We start from the raw sequence: 11,784 nt of genomic DNA on the forward strand, positions 1-11,784 counted from the left end.
TGGTTACAGCGTTGGACTGTAACTGAAAGGTTGCAAGATCAAATCCCTGAGCTGACAAGGTACAAATCTGTCGTTCTGTCCCTGAACAAGGCCCACTGTTCCTAGGCCATCATTAAAAATAAGAATTTTGACCAGGGCCCAAAGTTGTACATTTTAAAAGAAATAGTGTGCCATTTGGAAGCAACCAATCGTCCTTGCCATGTATTTCACTAACCTTCCCAGAAGGCAAAGCAATGTGATGCTGTATAATTACCAGCCAGGTCACCCTGTGATACAAGTAAATATTCAACATCCATCAATATCTGATATGACATGGAAACTGGCCACTAGAGGCTACAGTAAGCGCTGTTAAATTTAAGTGGGTTTTGGTTTTGCTTAGGCATTGTAGACAGGGATGGTGGGTAGGCATAGGCGTCTGCCTTTGGTGTCAAAGGTTGTTTTTGAGATTTTTGTTTTAAGCCTATGCCCAGAAACTAAGATATGCATATTATTAGATGTTTAATATTACGATTTTTGTATTTTGAATTTTGCGCTCTGCAATTTCACCGGATGTTGTCGAGTTGGGGCGCTAGCGTCCCACCTAGCCCAAAGAGGTTTAAAGGGCATTCCTTTCTGTGACGTGCTCATAGCTCAAGGTGTTTCATCGCTGTCATTGTGTTGTACAGCAATCGGCTTCAGTGTGGAGTATCTGACTTACAAGAACCTGGTGTGGGATCTTGGTGGACAGACAACTATCAGGTAATTATATGAATACCACAACACGCCTTTCATGTATATGCATAAACACATAGACATTGTTGAGTGTAAAAGGTAGACAGAAGCTTCCTCAAGGCATCACAACTTGCCATAAATTATTTGGCCATGTCTCTTTGTATAAAGGGTTTGGCCTACTTGCCTCTGCTCGCCACAGTCTTTCCCCTAACCCTTGTTTCTCGTTCCCCATCCCCATTGTTCTACCCCAAACCCTGAGCTACAGAGCTAATTGATCAGTTCAGTTATTGCCTTAATTCAACACACCTGGTCTTCCAGGTCGGTTAATCAAAAACATGAAGCACTCCAGGGCCAGGTTTGCCAACCCCTGACATACTGTATCGGAGGGAACACACATACTGCTTTCTTTGTGAGATTTCTTCAATACAGCCAAACAATCAATACAGCCACGCTGTTGATCCCTCACTTAAACCACACACGCATGCACACATTTAATTTAAGATTATATAACAGCTAAAACAGAGCAGTACTTCACCAGTTGCTTTGCTCTACTCTTAGACAGGCCTCAATCAGAAGGCCACATACCGTAAGCCTATGTACTCCCGGGTGGCGCAGCGATCTAAGGCACTGCATCTCAGTGCTAGAGGTGTCACTACAGACACCCTGGTTTTATTCCAGGCTGTATCACAACCGGACGTGATTGGGAGTCCCATAGGGCGGCACACAATTGGCTCAGTGTCGTCCGGGTTTGGCCAATGTAGACCGTCATTGTAAACAAGAATTTGTTCTTAACTGACTTGCCTCGTTAAATTAAGGTTAAATAACATTTTTTTAAATATCAGTGACATCACCTTGCACTTAGGCAAGAAAAAGTATGTGAACCCTTTGGAATTACCTGTATTTCTGCATAGATTGGTCATCAAATTTGATCTGATCTTTATCTAAGTCACAACAATAGACAAACATAGTGTGCTTAAACTAACAACACACAAATTATTGTATTTTTATTGTCTATATTGAATACATCATTTAAACATTCACAGTGTAGGTTGGAAAAAGTATGTAAACACCTAGGCTGATGACTTCTCCAAAAGCTAATTGGAGTCAGGAATCAGCTAACCTGGAGTCTAATCAATGAGATGAGATTGGAGATGTTGGTTAGAACTGCCTTGCCCTATAAAACACACTCACAAAAAATTGCTATTCACGAGAAGAATTGCCTGATGTGAACCATGCCTCAAACAAAAGAGATCTCAGATCTAAGAATTGTTGACTTGCATAAAGCTGGAAAGGGTTACAAAAATATCTCTAAAAGCCTTGATTTTCATCAGTCCACAGTAAGACAAATTAAATATAAATGGAGAGTTCAGTTCAGCACTGTTGCTACTCTCCCTAGGAGTGGCCATCGACTGCAAGAGCACAGCACAGAATACTCAATGAGGTTAAGAAGAATCCTAGTGTGTCAGCTGAAGACTTACAGAAATCTCTGGAACATGCTAACATCTCTGTTGACGAGTCTACGATATGTAAAACACTAAACAAGAATGGTGTTCATGGTGTTCATGGATGGTACCATGAAAGATGCAACTGTTGACCAAAAAAAAACATTGCTGCACGTCTGAAGTTTGCAAAAGTGCACCTGGATGTTCCACAGCGCTACTGACAAAATGTTCTAAAAGGACAGATGAAACTACAGCTCAGTTGTTTGGAAGGAACACATAACACTATGCGTGGAGAAAAAAAGTCACTGCACACCAACATCAAAGCCTCATCCCAACTGTAAATTATGGTGGAGGGAGCATCATGGTTTGGGGCTGCTTTGCTGCCTCAGTGCCTGGACAGCTTGTTATCACCGACAGAAAAGTGAATTCCCAAGTTTATCATGACATTTAGCAGGAGAATGTTAGGCTATCTGTCCGCCAATTGAAGCTCAACAGAAGTTAGGAGATGGAACAGGACAACGACCCAAAACACAGAAGTAAATCAAGAACAGAATGGCTTCAACACCAGAAAATACGCCTTCTGGAGTGGCCCAGTCATAGTCCTGACCTCAACCCAATTGATATGCTGTGGCATGACCTCGAGAGCAGTTCACACCAGACATCCCAAGAATATTGCTGAACTGAAACAGTTTTGTAAAGAGGAATGGTCCAAAATTCCTCCTGACTGTTGTGCAGGTCTGATCCTCAACTACAGAAAATGTTTGGTAGAGGTTATTGCTGCCAAAGAAGGGTCAACCAATTATTAAATCCAAGGGTTCACATACTTGTGCCACCCTGCACTGTGAATGTTTCCACGGTGTGTTCAATAAAGACATGAAAATGTCTAATTTCTTGTGTGTTATTAGCTTAAGCAGACTGTGTTTGTCTATTGCTGTGACCTAGATGAAGATCAGATCAAATTTATGCAGAAATCCAGGTATTTCCATAGGGTTCACGTACTTCTTCTTGCCACTGTATATCCAAGGCTGTCCAAGCGTGGTACAAGGTTATGGTATTTCATATGCTGGTCTGGAAAGGCCTGATCCATTTAACAGTATAGCAGCGCACCCCTCCCCCCCCCCCCCCCCCCCTTCCCCCAATAACAATATTTGATACAGAGGAAACCATATCATCATCAAACCGACTTTTGCTTACACAAGAATATTTATTAGGTGTGTTTGCTGTTGGTAAGGCTACATTTCTCACCTCTATGGCTATCTGGTCATTGAGGCGGTCATGTCTAGCTATATACATGTCCTTGTATGAACAACAACCATTTAACACACTCCATTACATTTGACAGTGTGTAAGATACAGAATGGGTCATGATTTGCAGTGCACCAGAGTGCTACAGGACATTTTTTTGTCGTTTGAACTTGAGTGCATTTGGTATTTTACACCAGTGACAATGTGTACACACTACTTATTTTCCCCAATGTAGTGACTTTTTTTATTTACACATGTTAAATATTGTATAACATATGTCATGGCCTAGCCTTCCACTTGGGTTTATTAGTCTCCCATGAATAATAAAAAATGCCTATTCCCTATTTTTATTTTGTGCAATGGCTTGAATAATTTGCTCAGGACATATACACTGCCATTCAAAAGTTTGGGGTCACTTCGAAATGTCCTTGTTTTTGAAAGAAAAGCACATGTTTTATGTCTATTAAAATAACATCAAATTGATCAGAAATACAGTGTAGACATTGTTAATGTTGTAAATTACTATTGTAGCTGGAAACGGCAGATTTTTTTATGGAATATCTACATAGGCGTACAGAGGCCCATTATCAGCAACCGTCACTCCTGTGTCCCAATGGCACGTTGTGTTAGCTAATCCAAGTTTATCATTTTAAAAGGCTAATTGATCATTAGACAATCCTTTTGAAATTATGTTAGTACTGCTGAAAACTGTTGTCCTGATTAAAGAAGCAATAAAACTTTAGACTAGTTGAGCATCTGGAGCATCAGCATTTTGTAGTCACGCCTGCTCCCGCTCTTCCCCCCTGGTGGTCGAGAGCGCTAGGCTACCCTGCATTACGCACTACTGCCACCATCATTTACGCACACCTGCCTTCCCTCATCACGCGCTTCAGTGCTATTGGACTCACCTGGACTCACTCAATCACCTGTTTATTACCTCCCCTATATTTGTAAGTTACCCAGCTCTGTTCCCCGCTGTTGCATTGTTTGTCGTCTATCTTTGTATCACTGTTCCTGTCCTGTTGCATGTCCGTGCCTGCTTCTATTCTCCAGTGTCATTTCTTACATTTGTGGGTTTGATTACAGGCTCAAAACGGCCAGAAACAAAGACCTGTCTTCTGAAACTCATCAGTCTATTCTTGTTCTGAGAAATGAAGGCTATTCCATGCGAGAAATTGCCAAGAAACTGAAGATCTCGTACAACGCTGTGTACTACTCCCTTCACCGAACAGCGCAAACTGGCTCTAACCAGAAAAGAAAGAGGAGTGGGAGGCCCTGGTGCACAACTGAGCAAGAGGACAAGTACATTAGTGTCTAGTTTGAGAAACAGACACCTCACAAGTCCTCAACTGGCAGCTTCTTTAAATAGTACCCACAAAACATCAGTCTCAACATCCACAGTGAAGAGGCGACGCCGGGATGCTGGCCTTCTAGGCAGAGTTCCTCTGTCCAGTATCTGTGTTCTTTTTCCAATCTTAATCTTTTCTTTTTAATGGCCAGTCTGAGATATGGCTTTTTCTTTGCAACTCTGCCTAGAAGGCCAGCATCCCGGAGTCGCCTCTTCACTGTTGACGTTGAGACTGGTGTTTCTATAAAAGAATGCATAAACGTTGGAGGGGATTTGTTTTCACGTGGACTTACAGTATATCTTGTTACTTCAAAGGCAAAATTGTTGATATCCAAACAATAGAAATGAATTGAGCTCTAGAAGGCATTGAGCTCTAGAATTGCATTTGTTTGGCATCACAGGGAGTCTGTGTAGTGCAGTCAGTCAGTTTGACCCTCAGCTACAATCTGTAGGACACTTTTCTGATATTAATAACAGAATTTGGTTTTATTGATCACAGTAAAAAAATTATACATTCTAAATTAACACAATAAAAATTTGCTAAGAAAAACACACTAGGAGAAACAGCAGCCCATTACACAATGATTGAAAACACTGTATGCATCCCAAATTAATCCATGGACCAGAGGGACAAATTTCACACCTTTTTCCACTTTGATGTGGCAAAGTCTAATGGCGATTTTCACTAAGGTCCATGTCAGTGGGTTGTATTTTGGTATGATAACCACTTATAGGAGGTAGCTAAATGTGGTTGTCACTGGCATTGGTTATTTGGGCCAATAGGACTGAGAATGGGAAATATAAGGCAATTGATATGTTATTAACTTGAGGTATATAATAAGGTTTGAAATAATTGGAATGTTAATGACATCTCGATGGGCCCACCTTGGGCGGGCCAAAGGTCATACCTGTATGCATTTTGTGGTATATTGAGACAGAATGGGCAGTATTGGGATGTGCTTCATTATCACATGATACCCTAGATGATAACTACACCACATTTCCCACAGAACAAGACCCATTGGAAAAGTTTCATAGAATCATAGATTTAGTGTAAAATCAGTCACAGCTGCCCATTTCCAAGTTAGCCACCATTAATTTAAATGTGGAGGAACTGAATTGATTCAAATAAGCCCCTTATCTTTCCGAGTTGGTCCTGCCGTACATACCTACACGTACGCTACGGTCACAAGACGCAGGCCTCCTAATTGTCCCTAGAATTTCTAAGCAAACAGCTGGAGGCAGGGCTTTCTCCTATAGATCTCAATTTTTATGGAATGGTCCGCCTACCCATGTGAGAGACGCAGACTCGGTCTCAACCTTTAAGTCTTTATTGAAGACTCATCTCTTCAGTAGGTCCTATGATTGAGTGTAGTCTGGCCCAGGAGTGTGAAGGTGAACGGAAAGGCTCTGGAGCAACGAACCGCCCTTGCTGTCTCTGCCTGGCCGGTTCCCCTCTCTCCACTGGGATTCTCTGCCTCTAACCCTATTACAGGGGCTGAGTCACTGGCTTACTGGTGCTCTTTCATGCCGTCCCTAGGAGGGGTGCGTCACTTGAGTGGGTTGAGTCACTGACGTGATCTGCCTGTCTGGGTTGGCGCCCCCCCCTTGGGTTGTGCCGTGGCGGAGATCTTTGTGGGCTATACTCGGCCTTGTCTCAGGATGGTAAGTTGGTGGTTGAAGATATCCCTCTAGTGGTGTGGGGGCTGTGCCTTATATCCTTCCTGTTTGGCCCTGTCCGGGGGTATCATCGGATGGGGCCACAGTGTCTCCTGACCCCTCCTGTCTCAGCCTCCAGTATTTATGCTGCATTAGTTTATGTGTCGGGGGGCTAGGGTCAGTTTGTTATATCTGGAGTACTTCTGTCTTATCCGGTGTCCTGTGTGAATTTAAGTATGCTCTCTCTAATTCTCTCTTTCTCTCTTTCTTTCTCTCTCTCGGAGGACCTGAGCCCTAGGACCATGCCTCAGGGCGACCTGACATGATGACTCCTTGCTGTCCCCAGTCCACCTGGCCGTGCTGCTGCTCCAGTTTCAACTGTTCTGCCTGCGGCTATGGAACCCTGACCTGTTCACCAGACGTGCTACCTGTCCCAGACCTGCTGTTTTCAACTCTCTAGAGACCGCAGGAGCGGTAGAGATACTCTTAATGATCGGCTATGAAAAGCCAACTGACATTTACTCCTGAGGTGCTGCACCCTCGACAACTACTGTGATTATTATTATTTGACCATGCTGGTCATTTATGAACATTTGAACATCTTGGCCATGTTCTGTTATAATCTCCACCCAGCACAGCCAGAAGAGGACTGGCCACCCCTCATAGCCTGGTTCCTCTCTAGGTTTCTTCCTAGGTTTTGGCCTTTCAGGTATTTTTTCCTAGCCACCGTGCTTCTACACCTGCATTGCTTGCTGTTTGGGGTTTTAGGCTGGGTTTCTGTACAGCACTTTGAGATATCAGCTGATGTCAAATCAAGTTTATATAAATAAATTTGATTTGATTTATGGCAGAGATCAGTATATAATGACGATATGCTTATGTCTCTGCCATGGGAATCGTCCCAAAGGTGGGAAGGAATGCGCCATATCTTCAGTAAAAGGTGTTCTTCTTTGATTAGGTTTAGGCGGTTGGCATCCAATAAATGTTGCACCAACTACACTGCAGTAGAACTCCCTTATACTTTGCTTGGGGAGGGAAATAATAAAGAAATCAACAAATACCCTACCATCTAACTCTACACTCATTAAAAACCCATCACTCTACTCCACTAAATCTAGGCCAACAGCCTGAAAGGCCAACAGCCTGAGAGGAAGGACACCACCACTCAGCACACCCTGTAACTCTTCTGACATCAAATCTCATACACCCAAATACTTTTATGTCAGCTGCCACCACAACCTCTATTTTCTGCGACGTATGTTCCATCCCTGCAGTACAGTTGATAGCCGTTGCTACAAATGCAAAAATTCCACTCTTGTTGAAGCATATATCACTTGTTGGCCTATCCCTCTGTACTGGTATAGATCGACTAATCACACCCCTCGTCTCAGGATCCCTCCCCCTTGACCCATCTTCCTCTTCTTTCTTCACTGTCTCAGCATACGACAACTTCTGCACGACTCCACTAACCCTGATAACCTCATTCTGCCTCTTTCTCACGGGACATTTCTGATCCCCAGCCCCATGGGCACCCCTACAATTAACACATACCGCTTATGTCCCCAATGCTACACATACCTTTGTCTCATGCCCTTCAGCACACTTCTTACACTTAGGAACCTCCATCCTTCACACTGCTGCCACATTCCCATAAGCTTGACACCTGTAACAACATAATGTATTTGGTAAAAAATAGTTACAAAAATAAACTAAAGTAAAACATAAAAAGTAACACGGTCAATGTGCGGGGGTACAGGTTAGTTGAGGTAGTTTGTACATGTAAATTGGGGTAAAGTGACTATGCATAGATAATACACAGCGAGTAGCAGCAGTGTAAAAATGTAAATAGTCCAGGTGGCCATTTGATAAATTGTTCAGCAGTCTTATAGCTTGGGGGTAGAAGCTGTTAAGGAGCCTGTTTGACCTAGACTTGGCGCTACAGTACCGCTTGCCGTGCGGTAGCAGAGAGAACAGCCTATGACTTGGGTGACTGGAGTCTTTGACAATGTTTGGGGCCTTCCTCTAACACCGTTTGTATAAACAGTACCAGTCAAAAGTTTGGACACACCTACTCATTACAGTGTTTTTCTTTATTTTTTACTATTTTCTACATTGTAGAATAATAGTGAAGACATCAAATCTATGAAATAACACATATGGAATCACGTAGTAACCAAAACAGTGTTAAACATATCAAAATATATTTTATATTTTGGATTCTTCAAAGTAGCCACCCTTTGCCTTGATGACAGCTTTACACACTCTTGACATGCTCCGAGAACTTCCTCAGATCTACCACCTCTGAGACTTTCCTCATTCACTTCCATTTCTCCTCCTGTCTTCGATCCGATGTACAGCTTCCTCTGCATACACTTTTTACCATTCTTCGTCAACAAAGTATCTCCCTTTTTTCCTACATTTTTTACCAATTCAAGCTCACCCTCTTTCTCCCTCTCTCGAATACCTCCTTTGCCTCTTTTACCCCCTCCATTCCTCCTCCGTAATCACAGTATATAGTACATTCTGAAAGTATTCAGACCCCTTGACCTTTTCCACATTTTGTTACAGCCTTAATATTTCAACACAATGTCTGCTCAGGTAAATACATACCCCTCGTGATGAAGGAAGCCAATGACCTTCTATCTACAATGTAAACACAGCCTCTTGTGAAAACGCATGCTGCTGTCAGATGAAGAGGAACAGTTATAGCTATTTCCCAAAGACTGAAATAAGATAAATATCTGTTTTCAAGTACACTTGAAATGTGCAGCATGCGATACGAATTGTCATTGGTCACATGAACTCAGTACCTCAGTTGACCATTTAGCCAATTTATTGAAAGCTAGCCAATGTTACAGACTGAGTAGCCTAGCCAGCTACTGTAAATGTCAATTTGTGTTTCATTAATTAGCCATCTCTGTCAGTGAGTTACGTTTTTTATCATGTTTTGGCATGATATATGTTTAATTTCAAGTAACTAGCTGCAGGCTTAAATAAACATTCAATCATATACGTTGCATAGAAATCCAAATAAAAGCATGTAGATAAAAATGTGTGTGATTATGTACGCTAGAATGGTGGTTTAAAAACGCATATGCCATATTAGCCAGTATTAGCCGTCGCTGGAGACCCCGGACTAGGGACCGTCGCTGGAGACCCCGGGCTGGGGACCGTCGCTGGAGACCCCGGGCTGGGGACCGTCGCTGGAGGCTCCGGACTGGGGACCTTCGCTGGAGGCTCCGGACTGGGGATCGTCGCTGGAGGCTCCGGACTGGGGATCGTCGCTGGAGGCTCCGGACTGGGGATCGTCGCTGGAGGCTCCGGACTGGGGATCGTCGCTGGAGGCTCCGGACTGGGGATCGTCTCTGGAGGCTCCGGACTGGGGATCGTCTCTGGAGGCTCCGGACTGGGGATCGTCTCTGGAGGCTCCGGACTGGGGATCGTCTCTGGAGGCTACGGACTGGGGATCGTCTCTGGAGGCTACGGACTGGAGACCCTCGTTGGAGACTTCGTGCCCTGTCTCACCCCTGGAGGCTTCTTGCCCTGGATCATCATTGGAGGCTTCTTGCCATGGATCATCACTGGATGCTTCTTGCCATGGATCATCACCGGAGGCTTCGTGCCATGGATCATCACTGGAGTGGAGCGACACACAGGAGGCCTGGCTCTGGGAGCAGGCACAGGACTCACCAGGCGGGTTAGTTCTTGGCCAAGGCACAGGACTCACCAGGCTGGGGAGACATACAGGATGCCCTGTCCTGCTGGGGACAGGCACAGGATACACTGGGCCGTGGAGGCGCACTGGAGGCCTTGAGCGCAGAGCTAGCACAACTCGTCCTGGCTGGATACCCCCTGTAGCCCGGCAAGTGCGGAGAGCTGGAACAGGCCGCACTGGGCTGTGCTGGCGTACCGGGGACACCGTGCGTAGCGCTGGCGCAGGATAACCCGGGCCGAGGAGACGCACTGGAGGCAAGATGCACAGAGCTGGCACCATCCGTCCTGGCTGGATGCCCACTCTAGCCCGGCCGATGTGAGGAGCTGGGATATAGCGCACCGGGCTATGAGTGCGCACTGGGGACACCGTGCACATCACCCCATAGCACGGGGCCTGACCAGTCACATGCTCGCCACGGTAAGCACGAGGAGTTAGCTCAGGTCTCCTACCTGACTCAGCCAATCTCCTCTTGTGCACCCCCCCAAAAATTATTGGGGCTTCCGTGCTAGCCGTGTACCCTCATATCTTCGCCGTTCCTCCTGTGCTATCTCCACCTGCTTCCATGGCAGGGTCTTGTCCCCTGCCATTACCTCCTCCCAGGTCCAGGATGTCCTCCACTCCTCTTTCTCCCGGGTCCAAGATGTCCACTCCTCTTTAGCATGCTGCTTGGTCCTTTTTTGGTGGGTTGTTCTGTCACGGTCGTCATAATGAGGAGACCAAGGCGCAGCGTGATTAGCGAACATACCTCTTTAATAAAAGAGAGAACACTGAACAGAACTAAACAAAATGAACCGTGAAGCAAGATGGCTAGTGCAGAACAGGCAACTAAACATAGAATAACAACCCACAAAATACCCAAGGAATATGGCTACCTAAATATGGTCCCCAATCAGAGACAACGATAAACAGCTGCCTCTGATTGAGAACCAATCTAGGCAACCATAGACATATAAACACCTAGACTAGAAAAAACCCTAGCCATACTAAAACCCCTAGACAATACAAAAACTAAACAAACCACCCCTTGTCACACCCTGACCTAACCAAATAATAAAGAAAACAAAGATAACTAAGGTCAGGGCGTGACAAGTACATACAATACAATCTTCTCTAAAAACAGTTGTAGAATGTGCTCTGCAAGATAACCAGAGTTTGATTTCTAAACCAGATGATTTCTCAAATAGTAGCTGCGCAATACCATGGTGGGCATAGATGTGATGAGAGTAGCATAATACGATGGTTTGAGCAGAGTAATAGAATGGTCCCACTTAACTTCACTTATCTAGATACTTTACTTAGGACAGCTAATCAGCCGTACCAGTGATTGATCGGGAGATTAGTTTATCGTCTCTACCTCGTGTTGAGATTCAGAGTTCAAATCACTTTAAACATGAGCTGCAGCTCTACGTCTCTCCGGTCTGATATGTTAATTCTTAACCCATCATTTATACAGTTTGTTACAGATTTGGATAGAAAGCACTCTGAAGTTTCTAAAACTGTTTGAAGGATGTCTGTGAGTATAACAGAACTCATATGGCAGGCGAAAACCTGAGAAAAATCCAACCAGGAAATGGGAAATCTGAGGTTTGTAGTTTTTCAACTCTTGGCATATCGAATACACAGTGTCTATGGGGTCATATTGCACTTCCTACGGCTTCCACTAG

The sequence above is a fragment of the Salvelinus namaycush genome, chromosome 27 (genome assembly GCF_016432855.1).
Source record: "Salvelinus namaycush isolate Seneca chromosome 27, SaNama_1.0, whole genome shotgun sequence".
NCBI lineage: Eukaryota > Metazoa > Chordata > Actinopteri > Salmoniformes > Salmonidae > Salvelinus > Salvelinus namaycush.